The sequence below is a fragment of the Mya arenaria genome, chromosome 15 (assembly GCF_026914265.1).
Source record: "Mya arenaria isolate MELC-2E11 chromosome 15, ASM2691426v1".
Taxonomy (NCBI): Eukaryota; Metazoa; Mollusca; class Bivalvia; order Myida; family Myidae; genus Mya; species Mya arenaria.
Window position 1 is genome coordinate 42,279,924 of NC_069136.1, and position 14,426 is coordinate 42,294,349.

The following is a 14,426-nucleotide window of genomic DNA, read 5'->3' on the forward strand; positions in this document are numbered from 1 at the left end:
GTTTGTAGCCGATTATATATTTAAAGATGCGTTTTTTTTACGGTTTAACAAGACGTAAGCAATACAGATACCTGTTTCATGCTTGTCGCCATTCAATATCTCTTGGAACTGGGCACTAAAAGCCATATTAACCCCCACCGCCACCACCGGAATTATATTACCACATTATTGCACCATTTGGGAATTCTTTACAAGTTACACATTTCTCATTTCGATTATAAAGATGATAAAACGAGACAATTAAGGTTATAATACTAGCAAGTTATAGTTTAGATGTTAAACAGATACAGAAAATTCCTTTGCAGAAATTATTTTCAAAGATAATGGTGTTGTGAATTGAACTTAAGAATATTATATAGGTGAGAGTATGTTTCAAGGTTAAAACAGTAATGACTTGAGTGATTTGAAGTACATGGAGTTAAATATGTCATGTTAATTGATGTGAAGATGATTAATAGATGTACGTATTTTATTCAAATATTTGCTACAGTATATTCAGGTTTTGTGTTATGTCCTTTTGTTTGCGAATATATATTTATTACCTATTTTCATATTGAAATTTCGTAAAACACACTACTTTGAACATTCGTTAATAACGAACTTCTGTTAAGAAAGTAGATTTGCTCTATTTTAAATGAACAACAAATTTTCCTTCATTAGCATAAATTGTTTATGTTTAGGATAGGAATACATTTTGATGCACTTAGTTTAATAAAATTTAAAAAAAAAACATACATGACTTGGTTTCATTAAGAATGTTCATTGACAATAGATTTTTGCAAAAACTGACTCCCAATGTCATCGATTTAAGCAAAAGTGAACTCTTAAAAATAAAACACGGTAAATACATGCAATGGTTTTGGACCAAATCATACATTATATAAACGGTGACGATTTAGTCTGGTCGTTGAGTATTTTTCAGCTACAGGAACACACCTTTACGTTATCTTATTAGGAGTAACAATTTACTGTTGCTTGCTTTATTTTCCTTGAATGAACTATACATATCTGTAATTCATGGTTAAATGGTCTGGGGTTTTTATTCACAATTTTACCGAGAAAATATTTGAAATTGCGATTTATTTCATCTTCAGGATATTAACAATGTATCAACAATTTACGATTGCGTTCATGTTTGAGAAGAAAATGGATCTATTACGTACCAGACGCAATGGCTTTCAGCAGCATCAATTAAATATATCTGGAAGTGAATTGACCGCAAACAGAACTTTTAGACGAGTTAATGAATAAACGATGGATTGCAAATATGTCTATGAAGTGTTTGAAATATAGCATTGCAATATGCAAAATAACCACAGCATATCGGTGATATTTCAAACTTTAAAAAAAAAACAGTTAAGGTAAAAGACACATTGCTGCAACATATGAAATACAAGATTATTCTACCACACTTATATATATTTATATATATATATATATATATATATATATAATAAAAGCCATCGTTGCGGAAGGAAATGTTATTTTTATTGGAAAAGCGCATTGTTTTGTTTAATATAAGTGTTTTTCCTGTCGTTCTCTGTACAAAATATTGTTAGACGTAGTCGACATTTTATCAGAACAGTAGAAATGTTGACGTTATGATATTATATTATTAGAAATATATCCCATGTTCAGGGTGTAGATTAATTAAATGCTTAGTACACGATTAACACATTAAGCAAGACATAATCTAAGGAATTAATTGCGTTTTGTTTTAAAAGAGATAAGTTCTTTGTTTAGGCAGACGTCATTCGGCCACGAGCCATGGCTCCCCGTGGAGTCGTGGCTCTTCCTCAGTGGCAACACGGAGAGAGCGCAACCCGAACTCCTCCCGAATTTGGTATAAAGGAAAAAAAACTCTCGTGAGATGGTGAAAGTGCTGAGCCAAGTCCAATTTTATCAGTTTTTATTATATTAGTTATTAGTTAATTATATATTTTGTACATTTAAACTGGCAATCTTATCTTTACCCAAGTAGTGTCGTTAAAATTGTATAATACATTTGTATGTTAACATATTCACACTTTCGACATTATATCTCAGGTTTGTTGAAATCTGTTAGAACAGATATGATTTCTTTGAAAAGAAATCAGAAGCCGAAACTCTTTAAAATGGAGTTGAAAGAATGGTTAATAGGAAAGAGTTTAACATCTGAAAATAGAAGCATGAAAAAACAGAAAATTGGTGACATGTGACATCATTTTTTCTTCAAATCAAGAAGTCTAATATCCCGCATTAATGGAAAAGATGTGATGAGGCCGCATTACAGGAGTCAAACTACAATTATAATTAAATTCCAAACAAAAATGTAATGCTGCAAGATTTTTTTAGAAAAAAAAACACACGTCAACATTATTTCGTAATTAGCTGAGTTCTCCCTCTGGAATAACAGATAAAACTTGTATGTAGTTAAAATTGGATACAGACTCTATATATTCAATTGAGTGTAGATCAATGAACTTAAAGAGCCAGAGGATGTTCGACAACGCTTATGATATAATGTATGACACTGACAATTTATAAAAAAGAATGACATGACAATGTCAATGCATGTATGGTCTTGTTAAAAAACAACAACAATATATTGCGCAATATCTTAGAAACAATACCTCATTTACATTCTTGGAGTGTTTTGTGCATACACATCTTACCATCTGCAAAATGGCATACCGTGAGTAACGCGTTAAGTTTACATTCATAAATTAGTTAATTCTACTTTATACTAAAGAAAACTTTAGATAAGACAGTAGTTCAGAAGTGATTTTTCAGTTCCCGATGATATTTATATATAAGTAAGAATCTGACTTGTTATTTTCATATCAAATATAAATTTCATTTATGGACGGACACATATATCGTTTCAGTAAGTGGACATAGTGATTGTAAGTTATATTACCACATGGGATAGTAAATCGGCTTCCAAAATGTGATTCCTTTTTTATTAACAAGTGTTAAGCGATCTCCTGCGGTCGAGACTTCCATAATTTGTTTGTTAAATTTCTGAATGAAATGTCGTTCATAATATGCCTTTTTGCATATTAATAATAACTTCTGTTGCGTGTATGATACAAACGACGTGTGTTTCGTATTACACTCTGATATAAATCCCTAAGTATTGGTCGCATATGTCCGTGTACCCATTGTATATGTAGAGAAAGCTAGCAATTGTCTTGAATAACTTAACAATTTTGCAAACATACCCTACTGTATTAATAAAGCATTTATACAGCATAAATTACGCAACATGCAATCTATACTGATGTCTACATTTTAAAACCTTATTCATACCGATTAAAATGGAAGGAATTTTAAAACTGAGTTGTCATTGTTAACGATAATTGCCGACAATGTAAGAGTATAGCCGCTAATTGTAAAAATATCGGTAAACTGACAACGCATTAATCCAATTAGAGTGCAGTATTAAAAGAAACGGTGAGCTCACAAGCCCCTTGCTTCCCATACAACATGAACGTCAAGTTTGTTTTTCTATAGAGTGGACAAATGTTTCGTGTGCAACATGTCTTTTAATAATATTATTTTGATATGGGTTTTTATTTAAACCGTGGATATAAAGGCAATATTTTGAAGAGCACTTGCCTTCTTGTTTTTGAACATGAATTCCTGAAACAAAATACAGGGTTGAATATAGCATACTTCCATATCTAAGCTTTCAGTCATTTGATTTATTGAAGATTTTGCGAATTCATGTTATCTTTAAAACCTTTAAAAGACCCGCAACAAAAGACAAACAAATTATCAATACAACGGGGATACGTTTGCATGAAAATATGTGTATGAATAATAATTTATTGAGCTAGCTATTGTTTACCGCATGGCATTGGACTTCTTAGTAATGCCAAGTAATGAATAACAAATTAAAGTATATATTATCTATAGACGAACCTTAAATTATTGTCATGATACGATGCAGCAGAATACCATCAACGACATTGGTGTCAGAATGATATTCATTCTATCTGCAATTATCTGCAATTTTGACAGAAAAATATAACTTTAAAGATGACTTGATACTTGAACATAGCGTCCGCGCGATATGGTATCACGGAGGAGGCTAGAAACTCGGTGAAGGCCACGCAAATGGGGACTACTCATTGATTCGCCCTCTGTATGCTGCTATGGAAACTGAGAGGCCGACATACAACGTGCCATCGTTCTATTTAGTTCGCACAAATAGTCAGGATGTATACAGAAAAACACATTGTCTGGAAAAAATGATGAAACTGCAAACACCGCAATGTTTATGTTCTCATAACAACAATTTTCTGACAGCTAAGTTCAGTATTACCAAGAAAGACAAAACCAATGAGATAATCCTGGAAGCCTAAGTGTATTATTGGCATAAAACATATATCACTTGAGACGAAGGAAACACTTAAATGAATGTACTTAACGACACACGAATATCTAGCGTCTTATCCGAACATATATTGACAAACCAGACATATACCTTTGCTTCCCTATGCTGTCTGACATTTGGTTTAACACGACAGTCCCTTACCATCAATCCGGCAATTTACTATTAAATGACATTTGACCGAAAGAAAGATAAAATTAATGAGTTTTTGAATGATATCCACATACCCCATGAAAAAATTGTTCAAATATTCAAGAATTGTAAAAGAAGGTTTAGTTAAACTGTAACGACCGAATCAAGAAACTTACCCATATGTTTGTTTTGCTTCGGATGGTTATTCCGATCAAGATTATCAAACAAACGATCAGATATCCATTATTGAAACAGGACCCTGAGGGCGTATTTGTAAAACTTCATAGAGAACGTTTTCATTAAATTCGCTCAAATTCATTTATTATTTGGACATTTTGCTTACTTGTTTTTATTTAAAAGATCTAAATTTTCTATCAATTCATCTAAGAAAAACACATCCACATTTCTTTACTTAGTTGATAATTTTCACTAAGATGTTATGTTATACGGCCCATGGCTTTCAAAATATTGAAGTATTAACATTATACCTCTGTTAACTCTTTTAGCGACATAATAGCCTGGCGTTAATGAGAAATTGTTGTTTAATCATAATATTCACATCCATGATGTTGATGTAAATTTGATAGGATATTATAAGGACAAGTAGTTTTTAAATATATTTACGTCTATGCGTTGTTCAAACGCTTATGACGAATTTCATGCAATCTGATTTGTTAGCGTCAATTAATTCGCGACTCAGTTGTTCTCGTCTGCGAAATTATCGTTATTATTTTGTAAGAAAATTTCCTTACGTATACAGAAAAGGCACGCGCCATAAATTTATTCTTAAACAAAGAACTTGAAATCTGACATACCTAAACTTTTCTACAGCAGTTGACAGTTTACTAAACTGTATGTTCGTATTTAAGTTGTATAAGATGTATAACTGAGAGAGTATAAGCTTATATTTACTTAAATGCCCTGGCAATGATTCATTACACCTAAGCTGAGATGGGAATAAGTTTAGACATTTAGTTTCTGTCTCAATTTTGCTTAACCAATTTTGTGTTGTTTTTTCTCTTGGTAAATTTTGTAAGAAAAAATAAAGTTATATCGCGAAACCCAAACCTCTAGTGAAAACGTTGAATTTGATTTCTATGATATATTGCTGAATTCAACTGCCAGGGGAAAGAACAAAACTATTAAATAAGATACAAACTGTGTACCTATCCATCCACCCATATATTTTCCTCCTTTGAGAAAAAATAAAATTGATTTGTATCCAGATAGAAAACCTATTAACATCGAAACACAATTAGCCATCAAAAGATTTATTTGCAAACCCGTTCGGATTGAACTTTCGCGTAGCTATGTGTTAAATGCGTAGTGGATGATGAATATGCTTTTCGAACTTCTATAGCAAAAAGTGTTCAATTTAACCATTTGATTAATAAAACATTAAATTCAGCGAAAAATGAAAGCGGAAAAGTTCCAAGTAACAGCATATCCAAAAAACAAACATATTAAACTAATTTGCTTGAACTCACTAGCGAGACGGAATGATATATATGAATATAACGTTTCCTTCAATTGATGTCAAGACAACAATGAATGAAGTGGGAGAGTAATATCCGGCTGATATCGGGTTTGACGGCAAGCACAGCGCAGTAGTTAAGAATGCTAAGAACTGTGATCTGCTGCTGTAAAATTGCTATATCAAGGCCCGTATTCTCAGATATCAGTGACTCAACTGTCTTCATATGAGGTAGAAATTATCTAGGTGGCCCGCACGATCACTTGAACACTGGAGTGTATATTTGGTGTAGAAAACACAAGAAGTAACGTTGTTACTTATTTTTCTACAAACATTCTTTATTGAATGGATCTGATCAACGGACATCATGTCACGCGATCTTCTTTACGGCTATTTAAACCTTACATTGACCTCCATGTACACGCGCCTTCTTAACGACTACTTTAACTTAATATTGACCGCCATGTACACGCGACCTGTTTACGGCTATTTAAACCTTACATTGACCTCCATGTAGACGCGCCTTCTTAACGACTACTTTAACATAATATTGACCGCCATGTACACGCGACCTGTTGACGGCTATTTAAACCTTACGTTGACCTCCATGTAAACGCGCCTTCTTAACGACTACTTTAATATAATATTGAACGCCATGTACACGCGACCTGTTTACGGCTATTTAAACCTTACATTGACCTCCATGTACACGCGCCTTCTTAACGACTACTTTAACATAACATTGACCGCCATGTACACGCGACCTGTTTACGGCTATTTAAACTTTACATTGACCTCAATGTACACGCGACCTGTTTACGACTATTTAAACCTTACATTGACCGTCATGTACACGACACCTGTTTAAGGATATTTAAACCTTACATTGGCCGCCATGTACACGCGACCTGTTTACGGCTATTAAAACCTTACATTGACCTCCATGTACAGCGCCTTCTTAACGACTACTTTAACTTAATATTGACCGTCATGTACACGCGACCTGTTTACGGCTATTAAAACCTTATATTAACCTCCACGTACACGCGCCTTCTTAACGACTACTTTAACTTAACATTGACCGCCATGTACACGCAGCCTGTTTACGGCTATTAAAACCTTACATTGACCTCCATGTACACGCGCCTTCTTAACGACTACTTTAACTTAACATTGACCGCCATGTACACGCGGCCTGTTTACGGCTATTAAAACCATACATTGACCTCCATGTACACGCGCCTTCTTAACGACTACTTTAACATAATATTGACCGCCATGTACACGCGACATGTTTACGGCTATTAAAACCTTACATTGACCTCCATGTACACGCGCCTTCTTAACGACAACTTTAACTTAACATTGACCGTCATGTACACGCGACCTGTTTACGGCTATTTAAACCTTACGTTGACCTTCATGTACACGCGCCTTCTTAACGACTACTATAACCTAATATTGTCCGCCATGTACACGCGACATGTTTACGGCTATTAAAACCTTACGTTGACCTCCATGTACAATATTGACCGCCATGTACACGCGACCTGTTTATGGCTATTAAAACCTTACGTTGACCTCCATGTACACGCGCCTTCTTAACGACTGCTTTAACATAATATTGACCGCCATGTACACGCGACATGTTTACGGCTATTAAAACCTTACGTTGACCTCCATGTACACGCGCCTTCTTAACGACTACTTTAACTTAATATTGACCGCCATGTACACGCGACCTGTTTACGGCTATTAAAAGCTTACATTGATATCCATGTACACGCGCCTTCTTAACGACTACTTTAACTTAATATTGACCGCCATGTACACGCGACCTGTTTACGGCTATTTAAACCTTACGTTGACCTTCATGTACACGCGCCTTCTTAACGACTACTTTAACTTAATATTGACCGCCATGTACACGCGCCTTCTTAACGACTACTTTAACATAATATTGACCGCCATGTACACGCGACCTGTTTACGGTTATTTAAACCTTACGTTGACCTCCATGTATAGGCGCATTCTTAACAACTACTTTAACTTAATATTGACCTTCATGTACACGCGCCTTCTTAACGACTACTTTAAAATAATATTGACCGCCATGTGCACGCGATCTGTTTACGGCTATTTAAACCTTACGTTGACATCAATGTACACGCGCCTTCTTAACGACTACTTTAACATAATATTGACCGCCATGTGCACGCGCCCTGTTTACGGCTATTTAAACCTTACATTGACCGCCATGAACACGCGCCTCCTTAACGACTACTTTAACATAATATTGACCGCCATGTACACGCGACCTGTTTACGGCTATTTAAACCTTACATTGACCTCCATGTACACGCGCCTTCTTAACGACTACTTTAACATAATATTGACCGCCATGTACACGCGACCTGTTTACGGCTATTTAAACCTTACGTTGACCTCCATGTACACGCGCCTTCTTAATGACTACTTTAATATAATATTGAACGCCATGTACACGCGACCTGTTTACGTCTATTTAAACCTTACATTGACCTCAATGTACACGCGCCTTCTTAACGACTACTTTAACATAATATTGACCGCCATGTTCACGCGACCTGTTTACGGCTATTTAAACCTTACATTGACCTCCATGTACACGCGCCTTCTTAACGACTACTTTAACATAATATTGACCGCTATGTTCACGCGACCTGTTTAAGGCTATTTAAACTTTACATTGACCTCCATGTACACGCGCCTTCTTAACGACTAATTTAGTTTAACATTGACCGCCATGTACACGCGTCCTGTTTACGGCTGCGTTAACCCTTCATTGGTGTAAATGAATGTCACGAAGAGAAAATGTCAAATCCAGAAATAGAAAGAGTAGGTACATCGTCGTATGCAATCAGAGCACCTTGTCCAACATGTATACGGTACATTTTTTTAGGCTGCTTTGAATATATTGTGGTTTGAGTAAAAAAATAAGAATGATATTTGTAGTGCTTAACTAAATAAATACTGAAAAATATTGATGTTTGAGAAAGGAGTGGTAGACACCGGAGGTTTGTTCGTGTTTAGTATCAAATTCTCAGAATTTATCGAGTGGATATAGGCTTGGATTTATTCAAAGATAGTTGAGTTCGCCAGGTCGATGATATCGAAACAGATTGAGAGTCTCGAGTCTAAATAAAACTACATTTTAAAGATAAACTATGATTGCTGCAATGCGACTGTAGCATCGCCTGCTGAACACTAAAGTTTCGTTCTACGTCCGATCATTCGATTATGCATCGGCTTGTACCGTGCCATATCGTATTCATTTATCCACCATAAGTGATTAATTATAGTGTACGCCATCTGATAATTGTACCCTGTCATCCATTTGATTTTTGTATATATGTTTCTAGGTAGACCAAAATGTCAATGCAAGGTTGGGTTGGCACCAAGTACCTTCAACCCTATCCTTTGGCGTGTATAATTTGGTAAGGCGCAATCTCACCATTCCGGTCGACGTAAGCGTCGTTTAAAGCGGCCAAGACGTTATAAGATGCGTTTTTATTACAGTTTGACAAGATGTAAGCAATACAGATACCTGTTTCATTCTTGTCGCCATTCAATATCACTTGGAATTGAGCATTGAAAGCCATATTAACGTCCATCGCAACAACCGGAACAGCTTTAATATAAAAAGAAGGGTGTTTGCTACGCTTGTGCGCCGAGCAGATATGTAACATTATGTTTCAACATTATTGCACCATTTGGGAGTTCTCTAAACGTTACATGTTTCCCAATTTGATTATAAATATGAAAAAACGATACAATTAAGCCCCCTTAGATTATCCATAACCTATTCCCGTGTGACTGCCGAGGTGTAATTTAGCCATTCTAACCTGTTTAGTGAACAAATGATTTATTCACTATTCTAGCATGTTCTTTGTTTTAAATGTTTCAATGTGATTCACCGAATTCCGTTATTCGACACAAATAGTGCTACATATACAAATTCTTGTTATTGATATATTATTCGTAACGTACTTTCTACGATAGCAATACGTTTGATATCTTGTATGAAGAAACACTAACGTAAAACACATGTTTAAACGGCGTTCCTATAGTTAGAACGGTCAGTATAACATTGACATACAGACTTACCTGTCCCACGTAAATCAATAATTACCAAATCAATAAAGCCCCATCCGCTCATATGAAATAATAACAGTATTTTGAGTACAAGTACTCAAAGACCGGTTGTAGTAATATCCGGCAAACGAATACATTATGCTGGAACATCTGTGTCAGCGTTTAAATGGACGATGCAAATCGTTCAAAGACAAAGCTCTCATAACTAACCTCAAGATTTAAATGTTTATTCATATAACCTTACATTTTATGCATAAATGTACACACCAGAAGGTAAAGCGAAATGAAAAGTTAAAAAATCACTAATAAAATTCAACTAAATCGAAAATGTTACGAAAAATCACTTATATATGCGGTAGCATCGGCTGGATTTGGTTATTGTACTTAACAAGGGCTAAGGTAATCGACGAATGCACAGAGGTGTAATCCAGTTCAATCGATTATGGAATTGCATTATGGTTGACCCCAAGTGTGGAGTATTGTAACAGTAAGACATGGGTCTTGTACCCGACAAGTGTGCCTTGTATACCAAAGACATATGTCATTTTTGTTAAATCATTCCATGTAAAACAAAGTGACAGGACATATACGAGCAACAAAACTGTATATGTGTACAGGCAGCCTTCCAAAACGAATGTACATTAATATTTTAGGTAGGGTCATGGGTCTTGAAGGCGACACTTTTTTAGGTACACATGAGCCAATTTATTTTAAAATAGCCCGGACACGACCAACTATTCTCCAAATTCTTATGTGCAGCATCTTGAAATGACTAAACTTCAGGTGTGACCTTGCACTTCGAGGTAGGGTCGTGATCCTACACTTGACATGTTGTCTTTAAGTTCCGAAAATATTTGTCAATTTATTTCAAAATCCCTCTTAAAATGTGAAGTTACAGCCCGGACACGACCACTTATACTATGCAGGCGTAGGTCTTGCAGGTCGCCTTTACGTACTGAACGCATGTCAGTAGTAATTTTAAAAAGGCTCCCTGTATGTCATTTCAAGCCCTCAAGCATGACGAACGGGCGTACGCACGAATGGTGCGAGTTTTATATGCCCTGGAATAAGGATAGGAATGCGAACAGCCGTCATACATGTCTCACTGCATTCGGAGTAGGTTAAATATATTTGCAGTAATTGTACATTAAATGTTTGAAATATGTTGCTTCATTCAAAGAAAATGATGTTTATAATCGGAATCGTTTTGAAGCACCCAGTACGACCAGATTTAAAACAAATGCATGTCTTTCATTTCGAATGTTCACTGACATTAACGGGAACAGAATTTTGCAAAAACTGATACCCCATGTCTTCGATTTTAAAACAAAAATGCATTCTCAAAAAAAACTAGATAAATACATGCAATGATTATGGACCAAATAATTAATATAAAACGGTGATGATTTCGCCAGGCTGTTGAAAAGATCAAGGCATCGAGTGCCGTGTGGAAACTGTAAAACGTCGCCCCACACTTACATTTAATGTTGCCATAATTTCCAGTTCTACAGAGTCTTTAGTTTACATAATCGTAGCCTTGTTGAAGACCTTTTTATACAAAGGCTTTAGTACATTTTTCTAGTCACTCAGTAATGATTTCATTCACTCACGTTATATGATTGAATAAGTAATCACTTATGAGTTTTTAGATCGCATTTAATTTGCCAGGACCCAACTCCCAAGTTTCAATGCATTTGTAGTTGATTTTTGTTGTCCCTTATAAATTATAGCTTTAGAGCAATGTTCTACAAAGTTTCTATAAACTAGGAGGTTATTCTTACATGAAAACACTTCCACAAAATAGAAAGCAAAAACCTATGCCTAGAAAGCAGACTATGTTAACTTTGAATCAACATCAGTTCCCTGAACTGTTTAAAAGGACAATAGTAAATATTCGCAGATTGAATTTACATCGAGCTAATATTTGTCAAGTAAATTATAATACAGATTCAAATTATGAACTGTTTTCATATAATTAAAGAGTAGTAGTCTCTCCATTTTGATTACAAACTGTGCGAAAGTAACCGAAGGTCTTGTTTCCAAAAATTTCTTCGTGCAATTCTGGGAAATGTATTTGCTGTTTTTTCTTCGAAATTTCGAAATAGCCCACATTTTACCTCTTCTAAAATTAAAAGAACGTTTAACTGTTTACTCAAAGGAAACGTCTCTTGAAAATCTTCTTATTACATGTGTCCTCACATGAAATGTGGATACTTGTGGAATACAGTATGAAGGACAGACAGGGAGGCCATTGGAAGCCCGATTACGTGAAAATGTTTATAAAATCAAAAAGAATAGTAACTTGAATTTTCTATATCAACATTTTACACGACTTGACATTGTTTGGAAAAGTTAACCATTCATCCAGTAGAACATCTATTATTTACAGATAAAGAAAGTAATTCCCGTAAATTCAAAGCAAGATGCATTGCAGCACTTGACTGGATTAAACGCTTGCAAACTTCATATCCGCTTGGACTCAATGAGGAAGGATTAATATTGATATGTTTCAATTATTTAAAGAAAGAAAGCGTAAGCCAAGATCACATGGGAATGTAATTAATTGAAACATTAAAAGAAAACAACGTAGAACAATATATATTTAGCAGTGCAATAGTATTCTGTTACTAAACGGCAAAAGTCGATTTCTTCCTAGTGTTCCGATTCAGTTACTTCTTCATGCTTACTTGATAGGGAAGCTGAAAAAAGCAGATAACAGATCTAAAGTATTAATGCGCTTGTATTGTTAATGGTTATACAAAATATTACCTTCATCCTACTATAGAGAATGTTGATACATGCAAAAGATATCGTATCAAACTTTCTTTTAGAAACAAGGGTATAAGATCGTCTTAATTTAAATGGGTTATTCAAGAATGAAAATGTAGAAATAATTATTCTGCAATACTTGGTTTACCCATGTTGTATGGATCCAGGTCTATGTATATATATATTCCTTATTCCTAACGGCATAAAATGGAAGGAACCTTCAAACTGAGTATCCGTGCAAAGTCGATGATTATAATAATACCAGTAAAATGACATTGCACTAATCTTATCAGAGCGCAATATAAAACAAGATAACCTCATAAGCCCCATGCGGCTTATTCAACATGAACGTCAAGTTTTCTGTATCCAATAGAGTGGGCATTTGTTTCTGTATACCATGTTTACTAACAATATTCGTATACTATACATAAAGGTTGTTTTTATAATCTTAATAAAACTTAGACATATTATTGTTCTTACTGAATATCAAAAGAGACTGTTCTGAATGTAACTTTAACAGGACAACTTCGATCTTAAAGTCTGATTGATGTAGATAAGTGGGTTTGATGCAGCTTTAAAAATGTACAAAAGTGAGCGATGAGAGTAAACATCCTCACCTTCTTTAGTAGCTGCATATCGAAAAAAGGATACGGATTATGAAATAAATTCGACATGACCATTTAAATTGTTTCAAAATAAAGAAAAAATCAGAGAACAATCATATGAAAGGTTTTGCCTGTCAAATACAGCTCTCTTAGTTTTTCATGTGTATTTTATCTATAATTAGTTTGGTGGAATTTATGCTTGTATTTCGAAGTGATTTATTGCCTGGAATATGGAGTTCGTCAAGTGTTGAACGGGAATGCATGTTCTTAACGGAACTCCTTCGGGGTTTGTAAAATACACTATTAATGGAAAAAAATAAATAACAAAAATAATTGTGGCAAATCATTAGGAGTGTTAAAATAAGAAACTGACGGCTGGAACTTTCAACAAATGTAGAGTTATACTCAAATTTTGTCGTTGAAGTTAACAATTTAAAGATCAAGTGTAAGTTACGCAATTCAGCAAAAGGCTGAAGCGTTATTCGTTGATTAACATGTTTATGTGATGCTACCAATGTTTTAATAAAAATTTAAAGACCTAAAAGCTTATGCACTAGTCCTTGTGGGCGAGCGACTAGGGTATCAGTTTTAATTGCATAACATATATAGCACTAAAAACGAATATAACTTAAAGGAATGCTAGTAATGTCTTTAAGCGACATAATAGCAAGGCGTTATTGAAAAAAAAAATGTTGTTTTATTAAAACTTTCACATCCATTATATTGATGTAAATGTGATGCCAATTTTGTAAGGACAAGTAGTTTATTTACAAAAAAAATTTACTTTTATGCGTTATTCAAACGCTCCAGACGAATTTCATGCAATCTAGTTGGTTGGCGTCGATTAGTTGGCGACTCAGTTGTACTGATACGCGAAAATATCGTTATTATTTTGTAAGGAATTTTCAAACGGATACATAAAAAATATGCAGTA